At 45.6% G+C, this 19,078-nt stretch overlaps 1 protein-coding gene across 2 annotated transcripts in view; it reads right to left on the reverse strand.

Moving 5' to 3' along the window:
• The window catches only part of AMPD3 (adenosine monophosphate deaminase 3), a 176,976-nt gene that overhangs the window by 116,884 nt on the left and 41,014 nt on the right, over positions 1–19,078 (reverse strand). Inside the window, exon 1 of one of the 2 annotated variants that reach the window (XM_058305756.2) lies at positions 15,896–15,918. The exons of the other annotated variant lie outside the window; for it this stretch is intronic. The gene's annotated coding sequence lies outside the window, so the exon portion shown is untranslated. Of the gene's footprint in view, positions 1–15,895; positions 15,919–19,078 lie in introns of those variants that run through there. 2 annotated transcript variants of the gene reach the window in all.

A 19,078-nucleotide genomic window follows, 5' to 3' on the forward strand; every position in this document is an offset into this window, starting at 1 on the left:
GATCAGGGACCCCCCCATGAGACCCTGCACAAAGCAGCAGTCATCAGATGAGCTCCACCGAGTTGCGTGGGACTGAGTTCTTGAGGAATCATCTCCTGGTATTACATTGGTCTTTCTGGAGATGGATTTTAACATGGGATCTATATCAAGTAGGACTCTTGTCAGAAGAAGTGATTAAAAAAAAACAAAACCTGTAACTGGCTTAGGGTCCATGAAACTAGGAAGTCCCAGGGTGGGTAGCTTTAGGCAAGGCCTGATGCAGGACTCAAACGGTGACATCTCCCAGTCTAGCTCTGCCTCCTCTCAGATCCCTTCCTGTTGGCTTCAATCTCTGACTTTACATCTCAGGGGGGTAAAAATGGCTACCAGCAACTCCAAGCCTTCATCTTCGCAGATACAAGTTCAGCAGGAAAAGAACAAGTCTTTTCTCCAAAGCTCCTGCTCAAGACTAGGAATTCAGTCTAAGAGACCTCTCTTGGGTCGCATCTCAGTCCCTCAGCTCTCACTGTGGCCGTAGTGATGGAACAGCACATGGGCCCACCATGTCCAGGCTGCACTTTCCCCTAAAGGCTGGACAAGGCAGCCACAGCCTCAAGTCCCCAGTCCTCAGTCAAACCAACCTGCCCACAGCCACTTCCAGGACACTCCTGGTCTCAGTTGCTGTGGAACGCTTTGTTCACCCATCCTTCCTTTTCTTCCCTGGAATGTCTACTCAGAGGCCTACCCCAGCAAACCACGCCAGGCCAGTTCTCACTATAACCTGCACTCCCCCGTCCCACTCCTGAGTCTAGGACTGAACTCAGGGAGCATGAGAACCTTTTCTAAAACTCTTGGGTCCTCTAGCACCAAGCAGCCAGAATTCCCAGAGAAAGAGAGCTCCTCTGTTCTAAAGCCCCCGAGTGGGCCCTTGCCAGCCTGCCTAGCACAGGAGACAAGCTGAAGCGCAGGTGTGGTGTGGAAAGGACCGGGAAGTCAGAGGGCAGAAAAAGAGCAGTTCCAGAAGCACAACTCCCTCATCCAGCTCCCTCCTAGATGGCTCAGACTGTGAAGGTCTTTAAATGCTAAGCTGAGGGACTGAAACTTTATCCCATAGGAGCTGGGGAGTAGTCAAAAGGCTTCTTCGGTGGGTGGATGGATGGGTGGACGGACGAACAAACAAGTAACCTGACCTCAGAGAGGGAAATTAATTTGCCCCAGATCACACAGCAAACTAGCAGCAGAAGCTCAACCAACCTGCAGGCCCCTTGTGCCCATCCTGGGACCCCAGCATAAGCGAAGCTATGTCCATCTCAGCAGAGCTATCTGGGAACCCTGAGTGTTATCAGTCATGGTTCCACTTCTCTGAAGCTCCAGACCAGGTTCCTAAGTTCCAAGCAGACGCAAAGGCCAGGGGATTAGAGGCTGGGCACACTCAGACAGAACCAGCAACTGGGAAATTTCAGAAAGCCATGACCTGGTGTCTACGGCTGAAGCGGGGAATTCGGGTGAGACAATTCCCTGAGCAGGAGGTAGAGCAGGGGCTGGGGAGCAGCCGAGGCTCTCCCATGCTTTGCTCTGGGTGAGGCCAGCCAGACCCTGCGGATCACTCATCCCTAAACACAGCCCAGAGCTCAGCGGCAGGGGTCCAGGACTGCGGAGGAAGCTGTGGGCGGAGGCAAAGGGAGAGGCGCGCCTCCCGGGACGCAGAGACCTTGGCAGTGATCCTGCTGAGCCTGGCGTTTCAGCCAAGGGCACGGAGCTCCCTGCAGGCTGTAATTAACAGAGGGCAGGGACTGGGACTCAGGGCAGAGGAGATGCAATCTTCAGGCCCTGGGCTTCGGGGACCCTGAAACTAGTTTAAGGCAGGACAAGCCAAAACATCAAAAGTGAAAAATGGTCCAGGATTTCCATGAAACCAGAGGCTTACCACTGATCAGTGCCTGGAACAGAAGCTCAGAGGTTAATACTAATAGGTGCTCAATAAATACTTGTTGAATAATGATGGGCCCTTGCTGAGGACTAGGGGGAGTGATTCTCACTCCTTTTTCCTGTCTGCCGTCTCCTCTCTACTGCGCCCTCACCCACATAATAAATAAGTCCAGGTGGGAGTCACATCAGTCGCATCTGCAGTGGATGGCTGAGTGCTTGCTGTCCTCAGAGTGTCTGCCCACCCCAAGTAGAAGAGTTTACCCCAAGCTCTGTCAAACATGTTTGATGAACGCAAATAGTCTGGAAATCAGAACATTTAGTCCTAGGGGCTGCACCACGTCTATCAGTGACAGGTGGAAAAGCCGTACAGCTCTTCATGCTTTTCAGAACATTTTCTGAACAATTATTGTTCCTATTTCATAGATGTGAAAACTAAGATTGTGGTGGGCACTAGATGGAACAGCTACTCTAAATCCAGAGAACTGGCTCTGGGACCATAGGCAGCTTCTTTCCCTAAGGCCAGTTGTCCCCATCTGCCGTACTGAGGTCTCCAAAGTCGGTCCCGGGTTCACTGCGGTGGAGGCAGGAAGGTGGGCTGGTCTGGGAGCTCCCGCTGCAGGTCCCGAGGCGCCCTCTGCTGTCCCTCCGGTCGCAGACCCCCGGGCTGCCGCCTCCCCACCTCGGGAAGCTCCGCCCGCCCCCTGCGAGGTCCGCGGCTGGGAGGCTGGACCCGGCCGGGAGGCTGGACCAGGCCGGGAGCCTGGTGCGAGCTTCTCTGTGGCTGGTGTGAGGTGCCCCCCGGCGTGGGCCGCGGGCCCAAAGGGATCTTAGGGGGCGGCTTGGGCCCTTGCACCCCCGAAAGGGATCTTTCTATGATCTTCTCCTAGAAGAGAGAATGAGAGGCCCGGAAAGGACTTTTCAGCTGAGATGAGGGCTTGGGAAGGCAGGAAAGAGAAAAAGGGAAAGACAATGGCTGGGAAGAGGAGACACCAGCTTCCCACCACCGCTTCCTCGCTTTACCTTCTTGGGCAGGGTCCCAGATGCCCCAGGCCTGGAGAGGGCTCAGGAAACCCACCGGCAGGAGAGCCCCCCATTCCAGGACAGTTATTCAACACCCACCAGGGGCTGTAGCCTGGAGCTGTGCCAGGCCCAAAGGAACCCACCGATGAGCAAGACAATGTTATTTCTCAAGAAGTCACAGTCTCATGGCTGGTGAGGATGGCTGAGTTCATCCCACAGTCCGCTGAAAAGTGCAGTGATGAGGCAAGTTCAGACCGCTGTCAAGCACAGCAGAGGAAGTCTGCTTGTGAGGTCAGGGAAGGAGGGGAGCCTGCAGCTGGGACTCCAAGGAGGTGGAGGAGGGAGGGCTGCCCTACCAGAGGGAGAGCGTATACAGAGACGCCATTCACGGTCACCATGAGGGGCTCCACTCCCTCCGCTCTGGACTCCTCCACAGCGACCGCATCTCCCGGCCACGCTCCACCCAGCTAGCAGAGGTACCGTTCTGACACACAAATCTGACCATGCCACCCCCTGCTTAAAATGTTTCTCTGACTCTCTGTCATGTGCGGGGAAAACCCAAACTCCTCGGATGACATTCAAAGTCCCCAACTCCCTTCAGACTCATTCCGCACTTGCCCCTCACACCCCCTTCCTGTTTCGTGGCTGTTCTGGCCTCCCCTGCATTTTGTCACATCTATAACATCTGGATCAGCTGCAAGGTTGAGGAAGGCTGGATCCTGGTGATGACCCAAGGCTGGATGGAGAAGGAGTGAGCATTAGATCCTGTGCCCATAGAACAGCCGTAGGGATGATTTTCGGTCACCCATCTTTTTAGTTTCTGATGTCATAGATCCCCTCCCCAGAAAAACTGCTTGTAGGGTACATAAATACAAATGTTTATACACAAATTCAGGGACCCTCCCACTTGCACCCCATCCATGAACCCATGTTTAAAAAAGAAAAAAAAAATCCTGCTCTAGAGAAAAGGTATTAACTGTGGAAGCTGATCTAGATGTGCCTTTTAGGTCTTTGTGCTACCAATTCCTTGCATGGGATCTAACACAAAGTTGGTGTCCATAAGCATGTGTGGAACTGAGCTGAATTCAACAGGGGGCAGGAGCTGCCTCGAGGGAGTAGCCAGGAGCTCAAGACACAAGGTAAAACTTCCAGCAGGTTTAGCTCAAGGTGCTATCATGTAGTGATGAGCTTGCTGGCTCAAGGAAAGCATGGGTATTCTAAGCACCACTGGGAAGCGCTTGCTCTGTCAGTTTCAAATCTGTCCCTTTGGGGCTGGTAACTGGGGCACTAGACCAGGGCCTTGGTCTGCCTGGCATCAGCCTTGCATATCAGACAGATATCACAGATTTGATTTTCTACCTCTCAATCTCCACTAGCTGTTTCTTCAGTCTCCCCATCTCAGTTAAACCACAAATTAACCAATTGCTTAGACAAAAACCAAGGAATAACCCTCGGCTCTTCTCTTTCCCTCATCTTCTGTCATTTCTAGCCTGTCAACGAGTCCTGCAATTTCTGACCTCCAAAAATATACCAAATTTATCTTTTATTCAAATCACAATCATCTTTGGCCTGGATAACTGCAAAAGCCCTTCGCAAGGCATCCTGCTTCCACTCTTGCCCTGTATGTTCTCTTCTCTATACAACAGAGTAATTTTTGTAAAATGTAAATGACATTATATGGTTCTACCACTTAAAGATTTTCCAGCAGCTTCCATGAAATTAGATCCAAATCCAGGATCCTTACCTTGACCTGCAAACGCTCCGTGATCTGGCCCCTATTTTTCTCTCCGATGTCTTCTTATACCACTGCCTCCCTATTTCACAATGCTCCTGTCACATGATCTTCTTTCTGGCCCTCAAATAAGCAAAGCGTGCTCCCGCTCAGGGCCTTGACACTGGTAATCCCTCTGCCTGGAAATGCTCCTTCCTGGCTCTTTGCGTGACTGTCTCCTCGTCACTCGTGCTCAGGTCAGATGACACTGCCCAGACCACCCACTACCAAACCCATTCTCTGTTTCATTTTCTTTATAGTACTTACCATAGCCTGAACACTTTAAATTTATTTGTGCGTGTTTGTTAACTGACTCCCCACTAGAATGTAAGCTCCATGAGAACAGGGACTTTTACCCTTGAGGCTCACAATTAATTAATTAAGGAAGGGGGGAAAAGAGGGAGGCAATGACTCAGGGCCCCAGGGATGTGGGTTTGGCATGAGGCACAGACCAGGAGTAGAAAGAGGAGCTTGCACAGACCTAAATGCACCCCCCTTCTTTGCCCCACCTGATGGGGTCCCTGTGCCCATTGGTGTGACTTGCTGCAGGAGCCAGCAGTGAGGAGAGAAAGAGCATAAGGGCACCTTGGCCGCCCCTCCCAGTTCTAAAATACTGCAGTTCTCAGACTGTCCCCCACTGTGGGTATTGCCGCCGGCAGGGTGAGTCCCCTTTTCTCCATTTCACCCAGAGAGGGGTGTAGCCTGGGCTTTATTCTGGGGAATATCAAATAATTATGAGGTGGTTGTGAAAGCCCTAGACGTGGGATGGCCTAGATGCAGGCAGCCAGGGCACCAGCTTGAGAATGACTCTGCTTAAGCATCAGCGTCCTTGCTCCTCGCAGTCCTTCCAGGAACAGGCTGGCTCATGGCCAGCACCCAGGAGGTCCTCTGCGCTAATGGACAAGATTACCAGAAAATGATTTAAAGAAAATTTTGGTAGATGTGAGAAACATTCACTCTGCAGATCATGTATCAGCACTAAGGAATTACCAAATCTCTATTCTCGTCAAATGTCTTCATTCATTTGCTCACTCAACAAATATTTATTTTGAACCCTATGTGTGCCAGGCACTGTTCTAGGAATCGGGAACACTGCAATGAATAAACAGTTGCATTCATATAGGAGGACATAGACAAAAAACAAACCCATAGATGTATTTATATGGTGATAGAGAGCTATGAAGAAAAATAAAGCAGGGTGAGGGGGCTGTATAGTGGAAAGGTGAATGAGAGAGGTGTCTCCTTTATATAGGATGCTTGGGGAAATTCTCCTTGAATAGACAGCACTTGAACAGAGGCCTGAAGAAAGCAATGGAGGGAGCCAGACTGCTCTGTGATAAAGAGCATTCCAAGCAGAGGGAATGGCAAAGGCAGGCACCCTAAGATATGGCACTCAGGCACAGCAAGGAGGCCAGTGTGGTTGGGATAGAGGGAGCAATGGAGATTGGAGGAGGAGAAAGAATGGGAAGCCAAGTCATCATGGTCTTAAATTCATGAATAGAAATTTGGAGTTTACTCTGAAAAAATACAGAAACCCACTGGAGTTTTTGTGCAGAGGAGGTGTAATAACTCTGTAAAACTCATAAGAAGTGGAGAAAAAAGGTGGAGGGTGATTTCCTGTCCAGAACTGCTATGCCTGCCACTGTGGGCCATAACCCATCCCCAGAAAGTCCTCTGTGATTGAATTTTCAAACAGTCATTGGCTTGCATCCCAATCACACCATCTCATCCCCAGAAATGGGCCCTGTTTTAACATTAAGGAGAAGCTTAGGGGTGGGAGAAAGGCAGTGAAGAGAGAAGGCCGCCAGGGGGCTGTGCTTTGACTACTGTCTCCGCAAGTTTTGTGGTTGTGCTTTCAACATTGTTTCTTTAATCTGTATTCTTTATCATCTTACCAACTATCATATCAACATACCAGCTTGAAACTTGTCTTCTAGCAAATGAGTCCATGGGACTCCTTCTCCTCACCCAGCAAATTGCTGGTCACCACCCGCCTCCTTGATACTGAGTCCATGGCCTGTGGTTTTAAGAAGTTCCTTCTGGGGTCAGTGCATTTGGAAGCTTCTCTGCTGCTTCCTCACTAACTTTCTATGTCACACCAGCAAAATTCTACAGCTATTGCCAAAACGATCACCCCCGACTCACTATTTCATTCCATTATGTGGGGGAGAGTCAGGAACTAAAGATATAAGAAAGAACAAGCAGACAGAAACAGAGAAATAAATCAAGGGAACTTGGAGCAGAAACAGCAGGGAGGAGTTAAGGCATTTCATCCCTCAAGAAGTAGCTCAGGAATCTCTGCATGTGGCGAGCAGAGACAAGGAGCTAACCAGAAAATACCATGCTTCCCTAAATATGTCCTCTACAGTCAAGAATGGTGGCACCAGGAACCTCCACTGGGGGGTCCCAGGGGATAAGTCACAGACTTATCTCTGAGCAGTCTGGCTCATTTCAGGCTGCTCAGCCATTGGGAGAATCCAGAGCCCTAGGCAGGAAACATTCCTCCTGGAAGCCAGAGAAGCACACTGTGTTCTCCTGTCCCCTGGAAATGACCCTTTCTCCTCCTTTTCCAGTTCTTCCCTTGATGCCTTAAACATCAGACATTTCCAAGTGTTCCCCCTGTCTCATGGCCTGCTCCCCCTAGTCCCATGAAGCTGCCTGTGGGTTGCTCAGGAGTGAAGAGTTGTGATGACTCAGCCTGGCCACCTGTATCTGTTTTCCAGCTCCTTTGCCTATGGCACATCCTTGGGGATTGCCTCCAAACCGCAGAGAAAGATGTGCCATCTCTGCCTTTCCTGCATCCAAATTCAAGAGAATTTTTCCATGGTTTGTCACTTTCTGAGAGGACTTACATAAAGAGTGGTGTTTCCAGGGCAAAGCAAAGAATCCTGGGAAAGGCTGGTCCCAGTGGAGAAGAGGAATTTCCCTTGCCGCAGTTAAATCACTCCTTGTGCACAGTCCTGGCCCTGCAGGAACCCAAGAGCCCTAATATAGGAAATGTATCTTGGGATCCCATCCCCATCGTCTTTGCTCAACACTGCATGAGAGACCTTAGGTCTAGTGCAAAACTCCAAGGGAAACAGATAAGAGGGTGTCTCTCCTATCTTATCTATTCCCCATGTGTTGACAACTCAGATTTATTTAATTCCTGCCCAAACGTCCTTCTCTGAAATCCAGTCTCATTTATCCAACTGCCTTTTTGACCTACTTGGCTATCTAATGGAGACATCAAACTTAACATGTCCACATCTGAACTCTTGATTTCTTCCCTCGTACTTGCTTCTCTTGCAGTCTCCATGTTTCAGTTAATGACACCACTGTTCACCCAGTTTCTCAAGCCAGAAACATGGGAGGCAAAGGTGAAATCTCTTTCCTCCATCAAGACTAATCTTCATTTTCTATATTCAAAATGGATGTCTGATGCCATCACCTTAGATCAAGGCACGATCACTGGTCACCTGGAAGATTGCTGGTTCTTAGTTGGCCTCCCTGTTTCCATGTGGTCTCCTCCAAACTGTTTTCTATTTCTAAAATTTAGTTTTACTTGTATAAAATAAATATATATGTAATATAAAAATATATACTACATATAATATAGAATGCTTCCATTTTAAAAATAAAAAATTTGCACTTTTAAAAATATAAATTGGGTCACATCACTCCTTGCCTAAGTCTTTTCCCCATCCAAATTTCTCACCATGGCCAAAAAGCTGTGCACTATGTCTCCTGTCCACCTTCCTTGACATTTCATGGCACTTTCTCATTTGCTGTCTGAGCTCATTGTCTTCCCCACCTCAGGGCCTTATCATTTTTTGTTTCTGATGACTGTATATTATTGCCTCTCTACCATAGCCTAGAGATCACAGCTTAAAGGTCACCTCCCCAGAAAGCCCACTCCTACAATTCTTTCTAAGTAGATTCCCCGAATTCTTTGTCATTTTCTACTGGCCCCATTTATTTCCTATGTAACATTTAGTCAATTAGCAGTTAAGTATACATTTACATATTTATTGTCAGTCTCCTCCACGACTGTCTCTCACAAGGATGAGCCTGGACCTGGAGGGGGACACATCAGTGACTCCAGCTGAGAGGTGACAGGGAGACAGAAGCAGGGCTGCAAGGCAGACACTGGTCTCCTTAAGGGAATAAACAACATCTGGATTATCATTGAGTTTCCACTGCCTAGCATAGAACCTGGAAGAAGCATTTATTAAACAACTAGGTGGATGGATAGAAGGATAGATGGATGAGGGAATGTCAGCCTTGGAAAAAGGCAATGAAAGCATGTCCTAGGAACAATTTGCCAAAACAGGCCATGCACCTGCAGGAACCTTATACACCCAAGTTCAGAGATGTGGACAATGACATTTCAGAATCTGGATTGAGAAAGACGTTAGGAATGGTTAGCCTTGACTGTGGTGAGGTGACACCTGCCTATATCATGGGAGGGAAAATTAAAATCAGAAGGAGAGGGATGTAGTTTGCCTTTCTCTTTCTTTACCTGGAGCAGAACTTCTTGGACTCTTGTTAATCCCATGGGTCAATGAGCTGATGCAGGATGACCCATGGGACTCTAGGGACTTGACTGTAAAATGTCAGGATCCCTCTTCGGTACACTGTGAGACCTACTCCTTGGGGGAACAGCTGCTACCTACGGAATCCAAACCCTTACAAACAACTGAAGAGAGACAAATGCAAAGAAAGAACACTTCTGGGCAGGGCCCAGTGGGAGAAGAAGCTAGCCCATACTAAATGTCTTAAGAACAAGCTGGCAGAATAATTCCAGGGGAGGAACAAGAGAAAATGGAGTCTCCTCATTAACCCTGAGTCAACGATTCCAGTCCAGTTGCAAAATGGACCAGCAGACTATCCAGAGGACATTTCTGGGTGGCCACAGGATTAGAGACAGCCAGTCCATGAGGCAGAGATGACAGGAGGTCAAGGGATGCCATAGCACCAGGTGAAGCTGTGTCATGGAACCCAGGATTCCTTTCATCAGTGGCTGAGGGAGTGGGAAGCAGGCCCAAAAGTTGTGAGTGAAGATAGAGGCCCCGGCAGGTGGATTTAGGACAGTATAACCAAGCCAGCTAGGAGGAAGGTGCTGAGGCAGGAACCTAGACTTACAGATGTACCAGCGAGACATGGCAGGTCGACCAGTCCTAAGACTTGAGTCCAAGCCCCATGCAGTAGGGACCTCAGCTTCTGACAAGACAGGCTCAGGCACTGACCACTTCAGAGCTAGAAGTGAGAGGATCCAATTACTTCCAGTCACGAGGTGCTGGAGAAACATTAGGGGGGGGGCAACAAGGCAGACATGAACTGACAGCAGCCGGAGAACATTAGCGCCACCTCCCATAATCAGGTGATGAAGTGAGAGAAAATGTCATGCCTGTAGCACAAATTTCCTTCTTGTTGGGTCCGTCAGGAGCCAGTTATTTGACTTGGGTTAAGAACCCTCCTCTCTGGCCCTGGGAAAGGCCTCTTCCCTAAAATCTACTGGGGGACTCTGATTCCCTAGTTTGAGCTAGGACTTGGGAGAGAGAGACCCCTGCCCTGGCCTGGCCCTCCCTATATTCTATCCTCTGAAGCAACCCCCAGGAAAAGAAGATGAGAGTAAGGGCACATCCTTCCCCCAGAATCCTCACTCCCCTGTTCGGGACCTATGACACACCTTCTGATAGCTTCCACAAGGGTGGCAAGTAGCCACCCTCTGGTCCTTGGCTCCCAGTTCACTCCAAGGCCCTCTAAGAAAATTCTCTTTAATCACCACTGTTCATTTTACAGTTGTTTAGGTCCAGTAGATTTCACAATAGTTGACCTTACATCAGGACCAAAGGAGCAGAGTGTAGTGGAAAGAGCACTGGGCAGGGAGTAAGGAGCCCTGGGTCCAGCCCTGCTCTGACACTAATCAACGAGGCTAGCATCCCTTCCCCTGCCCTGCCTCCTCACAAAGGTAGAGAGTGTCAGAGGAGATGCTGTCTGTGTCTGTGATTGTGCTACAAAGCACTTTACTTAGACATAAGCCCCCCGACATGGGATATGAAGAGATGCTCCCCATAGCCACATGTGCACATGTGACTCTGACCCGAGGCACAGACTGCTTTTACCAAGAGTGACCTGTCACCCACCAGCGCCAAGTAATATCTTCCCCCAAGGAACTCGGAATTGGGGGATTAAAAGAGAGAAAAAGAGAATCATGTGAACCCAGGAGCTGTGGACAAGCGTGTTTCCTGCCCTGTGGTCTGGAGAGAGAAACTCATTCTACAATAAGACGGGAAAATGAAATGAACATGCAGGATCAGCAGACCTTAGAGGCAGATAGAATTTGTGGACTTTCAGTTCTGGGTTCCAGATCTCCCTGAAATGCAGTTTTAAACATGAGTCCTTCTCCCACCCCAAAGTCAGAGCTTCAAGTGGTGAGTGCTGAAGGGGCTGTCACAAGTCTGCTCATCAGGCTGCCCACGTCATGCTGGTCTGGCCAGGGCTTCTCCCCACCACTGCCCTGAGCTCCTGGAGGCCAGGGACAGGTGCTGCTTTACATCTGTGTCCCACCTACCCCACCACCCAGCCCAGTGCTTAGGTCACAGTATGTGCTCAGTTAACTTTTGTCAGGTTGAATCAGAAACCAAAGACATCTATTCTTCCCTGGGGCATGTTCCTCACAGCCTCCCTCCCAGTGCTCGGCTGCCTTGGGTGCCGGCTTCAGGGCCAGGCCACAATGAATCCCTGACCTGCCCGAGCCCTTCCGCTCTGCAATGTGACCCTGCATGAGCCCAGAACTCAACCCCTGATGCAGCCAACCCACAACTTCCCAAGTTTTATTTTCATTAACCCAACTGGAAAATTGGCCTTCACTCAGAGTTATGCTGAAAACCAGATGCTGGAGCTGGGCTCTGGTTTCCTAGATAAACACATTGCAATAATATGCATCTACCCGTGAAATGCTCTCTGTGGCGGCACGTGGCAGCTGTCCAGAAGAAAGAAAAACAGTGTCAAAGCTACATTTGAGGCTTCTCACTCCTGTTCCCGGCCAAAGGCTAGTGAAAATCACCAACATTTTCTGTTGGGCTCACTGCAGACAAGCTCCTTCTCTGCTGGCTCCCCTCGCCCTCTCCCCATCTGTGGTCAGGGGCTTCAAAGCTTCTGGAAAGCACGTCAAGCCTTCCCTGACTCCCCTCTCTGGATTTAGGCCCTTCCTCTGAGCTCCTGCCATGCCCTGTGTCGACTCAATCCTCCCAGGGATCAGATAGTTCTGAGTGGTTTGTCTGGTTCCTCCAGAGTAACTCGTAAACTCCTAGAGGTATGCAACCAAGCCTTGTTCTCTATTGTAACCCAGTGCCCAGCACAGGCCCTGGCACAGAGTCAGTGCACACAGTTGTTAGTGTAGTTGAATGAATGAATAAAAATGAGACACACCAGCTGCAGTGTACTGGGTATGGTAGGACTTGAGAGGGCTGCACTGCGTGGGCAAGGACAGGCTTCAGGAATGTCCCTGAGTCTGATTCTCTATAGCCCTAGTATTTTCACTCACTCATCCAACAGTCATTGAGCCTTTACTTTGCAGCAGACCCTGTGTGGGGTGTGGGGATAGGAGGGATACATGCATGCCTGCCTGCAAGGAGCCCACCACCTGGTGGAGGGCACGACCTATAGAGGTAGCAGGTGGGGTTTTCCTTCCCTCCCACGTACTTCTTTCCTACACACCCCCACCACCACTCGTGGGAAAGGCATGCCTCTAGATGGTCAGAGTAGAGTGACAGAAACTCTGTTGGCATAAAATCCCCAAGTTAACTAGGGCAATAAATATCAGAAAGATAATAGCTTGTTTTATGGTTGCTTCTCTGTGATAATTTTGAAAGACACTAAGACCTGAAGACTTCTGGATATAATGTCACCACTCTAGAATGGAGTGGGGACCCTGGGGGAGGCCAAAGAGTGGAAAAAAGAAACAGGATATCATGGAGGAGGTAAAGACAGAGGAGGATCTGACCAGAGGGAGCTTCTATTTGGTTATCCAAAGCTTCTTCTATATGGACCAGCGAATGGCTTGATGAGAACATTAAAAGAATGTTTTGCTGCATCTTTTGGACTCCAAAGGTATATGTGAACCCCTGATAGTAACAGTAACAGGGGTTTCTACCCCCCACCCCCAGGTGTTAGAAGAATAGCTCAGGAGTCACAGTGATACTTCCAGTCTAGCAAAATTGTAAGTGCCAAGGACCTGTAGGAGCATAGAAGGGAGGGCTTTCCAGCAAGCGATGCCCTCCCTGAGGCTTGCGAGAGGACCGCCTCAGGAATATGCATGTCTGACACTTGGGTTTGAGTCCTGCCACTGTCCTCCTTGCTTCTACCCTTGGCTTCTCGGGACCTCACTTGCTCCAGGTGGGCATTGAAGATCCTATCCAGTTGCACCTGATGGGCGTGGGGGATGAGCACATAGATTTGCCAAGCTGACAAAAGACTCACAACTACAGTCCCAGCCATTGCTGTTGTTGTTGTTGTTCGGGACACTTCCCTTAGGCCAACTCACAAAATGGTAATTCTGTTGCCATCCATGTGGACTTTCTGCTGTGTTCTAAGGACAGTCAAATCCCAGAGAGATGTTCACCTGCTGCCACCTCTCAGGGTCCCCAGGTGCTAATGGACACATCTGACACAAAGGTCAGATCTCAGTCAAGGGAAAAGGACAGGACAGAGCAGATTTCTCAAGTTCCTCAAAGGCTGATATAAAAAGCAAACAAATAACAACAACAACAAAAAAAGCTTGATTTTGACAACAAAAGTAATCTCCATAAATGCAAATTAGGCCATTCACTTTTTTTAATGTGGGAAGAAAATTAACTGAATTTACAAGACTGAAGTTGATTGTATGTAGGAAATCAACACAATTATGATGGTAGCTGTGAAGACCGTTTTTATGTATAAATGGCAATGACACTGCATTTAAAATATTTCAGACTTCTGTGTGACTGACTCCATAGGAATGGCAGAATTTCCTTTTATTCTGAATAAATGACTCTAATAAAAAGGATTAGTATTGCAGATAAAGCATGCTTAGTGAAGGGGCTTCTTTTTAAAATTTTCCTTGCTAGATGAGGCTTGTTCAGGTAGGTGTTCAACTTTCACCCACACAACTAAATATCAATTTGTCTAGGCACAAGCATTGATTTAGCCATTGACCTAGGAGGCAGCTCTGGTCAGTGAATATGAGGAAATCTACTATGAACTTCTGAGAAAGGTTTTTTGCTCTGAAAATGAGATAGACAGGAATCAACAGTCCCTCTGTTCATCTTTATGTCCACAGATCACCATGTGATTCTGGACCTGCAGCAGCCATCTTGTGACACTAAATGGAGCTCGCTGAAGGGATAAAACTTATATTCTGTTGGTCAAAGTGAGAAGATGGAAGGAATCTGAGTCCCTGATAACATGCTGAAACACTAAATGAACAATCTGGTGTAGCGCTACCTCCAGATTTCCCATTATATGGAATCAAAAACCTCTTAAGGGGCTTGTGCTCGCTGAGTTCAGGTTTTCTGTTACTTGTATCTAAACACACAACTTCTAAGGCAAGTGGACTTTGGCCCAATGGATAGGGCGTCCACCTACCACATGGGAGGTCCACGGTTCAAACCCTGGGCCTCCTTGACCCGTGTGGAGCTGGCCCATGCGCAGCGCTGATGCAAGCAAGGAGTGCCATGCCAGCAGGGGTGTCCCCCACGTAGGGAAGCCCCATGTGCAAGGAGTGTGCCCCTCAAGGAGAGCCACCCAGCGCGAAAGAAAGTGCAGCCTGCCCAAGAATGGCACCGCACACACAAAGAGCTTACACAACGAGACAATGCAACAAAAAAGAAACAGATTCCCGGTGCCACTGAAAAGGATAGAAGTGGTCACAGAAGAATGCACAGCAAATGGACACAGAAGAGCAGATAACTGGGGGGAGTGAGGGGGGAAGGGGAGAGAAAAAATTTTTTTAAGTATAAAAAAATAAATAAACACACAACTTCTAATGGACTTGTTACTAATACACTGACTTCTGATGCAAAATCATCCCACTCCTGGAATTAATTGGTTCAATGGACATTAGCTATGAAACTAACTTTTGGAAGGCTTTTCTCAGTTCTTGGTCCTTAAAATTTATATATTTAAACATAATCTATCACTTCAGATCTGTGCAAAACAAAATATATGCATGTCTATTATAGCATAGAATGTAATGTTTTAATACTGACCATTAAATATTGATAATGAAGATGATACTAGCATATCAGATTTATTTTGTCATTTTTAATGTAAGATATTAAAGCAACACAAAAGCACAAAGTAAAAAGTTGCTTCACACTTCCACATCCACCCTACTCCTTCCACCCTATAACTACCACTAGGAGTTTGGTGGGTATCTTACAGACCTTTTACAATTCATATATGTGTTTATACACACACATGTGTACATGTACTTTCCATACTTTTCTCCTACAGAAATAAGCTTAAAATGAATATCATACTATACATCTTCATATGGAATGATGTACATCCTAATGTAAAGTCTTAGAAGTAAAAGTGCTGGATATGCGCATTTCAAATGTTGATTTTTATTTCAAATTGCCCTTCAAAAAGGCTGTACCAAGATACCCTCACATTAACAATGTACAAGAGTATCTATTTCCTTCAGCAACTCTGAATATTATGTCCTTTTAAATTTTTGCCAATCTTGTAGGATTATTTTTTTTCCAGAAGACTATCTTAGTTTAGATTTTTATTAGAGAAGTTGTAGGTTTACAGGAAAGCCATGCAGAATATTTCCTATATATCTTCCCCCCATTATTAACACCACCCATTAGTATGGTACATTTGTCAAAATTAATGAAAGTACAGGTTTTTTTTATTAGAGCTGTTATAGATTTTTATAGAAACATCATGCAGAAAAAACATAGTTCTAACAAACCCCCTCTTACACAATTTTCCCTATTATCAACACTTTGCATTGTATGGTAACTTTGTTACAATTCATGAAATAATATTATTACAATTACGCTATTAACATTAGCCCACTGTTTACACTAGGGTTCATTCTTTGCGTTACACAGTTCTATGGGTTTGTGTGTGTATGTGTGTTTGTATTAGTCAGTGTTTTCTAGGGAAACAGAATCAACAGGAGATATCTGTAAATCATATGAGGTTTCATAAGTCTCTCACGTGACCATGGGGATGCATAAGTCCAGGTTCTGTAGGCAGGCTGCAAACCAGGGCCTCTGATGAAAGTCCAACGAGTGTTCTTGATGAGTTTCCAGGAGACGTTGGCTGTCCAGAGCCGGGAAATTCTCTCCAAATGCTGAAATTACTTCCCCTTTTAAGGCATTCAATTGATTGGATAAAGCGTCATTCATTGCTGACGACAATCTCCCTGGCTGATGCAGATGTAATCAGCCATCTATGCAGTAAACTCGCGGATGACTAAAGCTCATAAATGTCCTTGTATTACAATTAGCCCAGTGCTTGCTTGACCAAACAACTGGACACAATTATCGCTGAGTTGACACATTAGCCTAACCATCACAGGATGTGTACATAGTAACTTATATACGTCTAAAATTCCCTTTTTATCCCTCTTAAAATATACAATTTAATGGAGCTAATTACATGTACAAAGTTGTGCCTCCATCCCCATCATATATTGCCGAAACTTTTCCATCATCCCAAACAGAAACTCTATATCAATTAAATATTAACTCCCCACTTGTCCTGGTAAGCTGTATTCTCATTTCTGACTTACTGAATATGCATATTCTGCTTATTTCCTGTAAGTGAGATCATAAAGTACTTGTCCTCTTGTGTTGGGCTAATTTCACACAATACAATATCTTCAGGCTCATATATGTTGTAGCATGCATCAGAGCTGAATTCCCTTTTACAGCTGAGTAATACTCCATTGTACATATATAATAGGTTTTGTTTATCCATTCTTCAGCTGATGGACACATGGGTTGCTTCTCTCTTTTGACAATTCCACTGTGAGTATTGGTGTGCAAAATCTGTTCAAGTTCCTGCTTTTGATTTTGGGGGATGTATACCTAGAAGTGGTATTTCCAGGGCATATGGTATTTCTATCCTGAACTTTCTGAGGAATCACCAAACTGCCTTCCGAACTGGCTGCACCATTTTACATTCCTACCAACAATGTATGAGTGTTCCTATTTCTCTACGTCTTCTCCAACACTTATTTTCCACATATTTTTTACCTTTATTTTGTACACTTAATAATTGAAAATATAAACAATTAAAGACTAAAAAGAAAATACAGTTGAATAAAAACATCCATTTCTCAATTAAATGTCCTGGATACATTAAAAACTATTTTTTGAATCATACAATATGTTACACTATATATTTGGTTCATAATAATGCAATCATACAGTATTTGTCCTTTTGTGTCTGGCTTGCTTTACTGAACATAATGTCCTCCAGGTTCATCCATGTTGTCATATGCTTTAGGACTTCATTTCTTTTACAACTGCTTAATATTACATCATGTGAATACACCACAGTTTATCCATTCATCAGTTGATGGACACCTGAGTTGTTTCCAACTTTTGGCAATCATGAATAATGCCACTAAGAACATGGGTGTGCAGATGTCTGTTTGTGTCACTGCTTTTAGTTCTTCTGGGTATATACCCAGTAGTGGTATTGCAGAGTCACGTGGCACCTCTATATTCAACTTCTTTAGAAACTGCCAAACAGCTTTCCACAGTGTCTGTACATTCTGCATTCTCACCAACAGTGAATAAGTGTTCTTATCTCTATACATCCTCTCCAACACTTGTTGTTCTCTGTCTTTTTAAGAGTACCCATTCTGATAGCTGTGAAATGATGCCTCGTAATTTATATTGCATTTCCCTAATCATTAGTGATGTTGAGCATGTCTTCATCTTTTTTTTGCCATTTGTATTTATTCTTTAGATAAATGACTATTCAAGTCTTTTATCCATTTTTTAATTAGGTTGCTTGTCTTTTTATTGTTGACTTGTAACATCTTTTTATATGTCCTGGAAATTAAACCCTTATCAGATATGTAATTTCCAAATATTTTTCCCATTGAGTTGGCTGCCTCTTCACGCTTTCGACAAAATTCTGTGACGTGCAAAAATGTTTATTTTGAGGAGGTCCCAAAACCACCACATACTACAAGGTCTTGAAGTTGGTTCCCTTCATTTTCTTCTAGTAGTTTTATGGTCCTGGCTCTTATATTTAGGTCTTTGATCCATTTTGAGTTAATTCTTGTATAGTGAGTGAAAGAGGGGTCCTGTTTCATTTGGTGAGGGTTTATTTCTGGATCTCAATTCTATTCCACTGAGCAATGTGTCTATCTTTATGCCAATACCATGCTGTTTTGACCACTGTAGCTTTGTAATATGTTTCAGGGTCAGGCAGTGAAATTCCTTCCACATTGCTCTTCTTCTTTAGAATGCTTTGGGCTGTTTGAGTGCACTTTCCCTTCCAAATGAATTTGGTAATTGCCTTTTCTAATTCTTTAAAGTAAGATGTTGGGATTTTGATTGGTATTACATTGAATCTATAAATCAGTTTGGGTAAGATTGACATCGTCATAATATTCCTCCAATCCATAAGCATGGAATGTCTTTCCATTAGTTTATGCCCCTTTTAACTTCTTTTAGCATTGTTTTATAGTTTTCTGCATATAGGTCCTGTACTTGTTTGATTAAATTAATTCTTAGGTATTTGAGGCTTTTTGTTACTATTTTAAATGGAATTTTCCCCTGATTTCCTCCTAAGATTGTTCAGTACTAGTGTATGAAAACAATATTGATTTTTGTGTGTTGATCTTGTATCCTGCCATTTTGCTGAACTCATTTATTAGTTGAAGTAACTTTGTCATAGATACATCAGAATTTTCTAAGTACAGGATCATGTCATCAGCAAAGAGTGAGAGATTTACTTCCTCTTTTCCTATTTGGATGCCTTTAACTTTTTTTTTTTTGTCTAATTGCCCTAGCTAGAACTTCTAGTACAATCTTGAATAACAATGGTGACACTGGCATCCTTGTCTTGGTCCTGATCTTAGAGGGAGCGCTTTCAACCTTTCCCCATTGAGTATGATGTTGGCTGTGGGTTTTTCATACAGGCCTTTTATCATATTGTGGAATTTTCCTTCTATTCCTATGTTTTGAAGTGTTTTTATCAAAAAAGGATGCTGGATTTTGTCAAATACCTTTTCTACATCGATTGAGATGATCATGTGGGTTTTTCCCTTCAATTTGTTAATGTGGTGTGTTATATTGATTGATTTTCTTTTTTTTTTTTTAAAGATTTATTTTATTTTATTTTATTTCCCCCCTCCCCCGGTTGTCTGTTCTCTGT

Source organism: Dasypus novemcinctus, chromosome 10 (genome assembly GCF_030445035.2).
Source record: "Dasypus novemcinctus isolate mDasNov1 chromosome 10, mDasNov1.1.hap2, whole genome shotgun sequence".
NCBI lineage: Eukaryota > Metazoa > Chordata > Mammalia > Cingulata > Dasypodidae > Dasypus > Dasypus novemcinctus.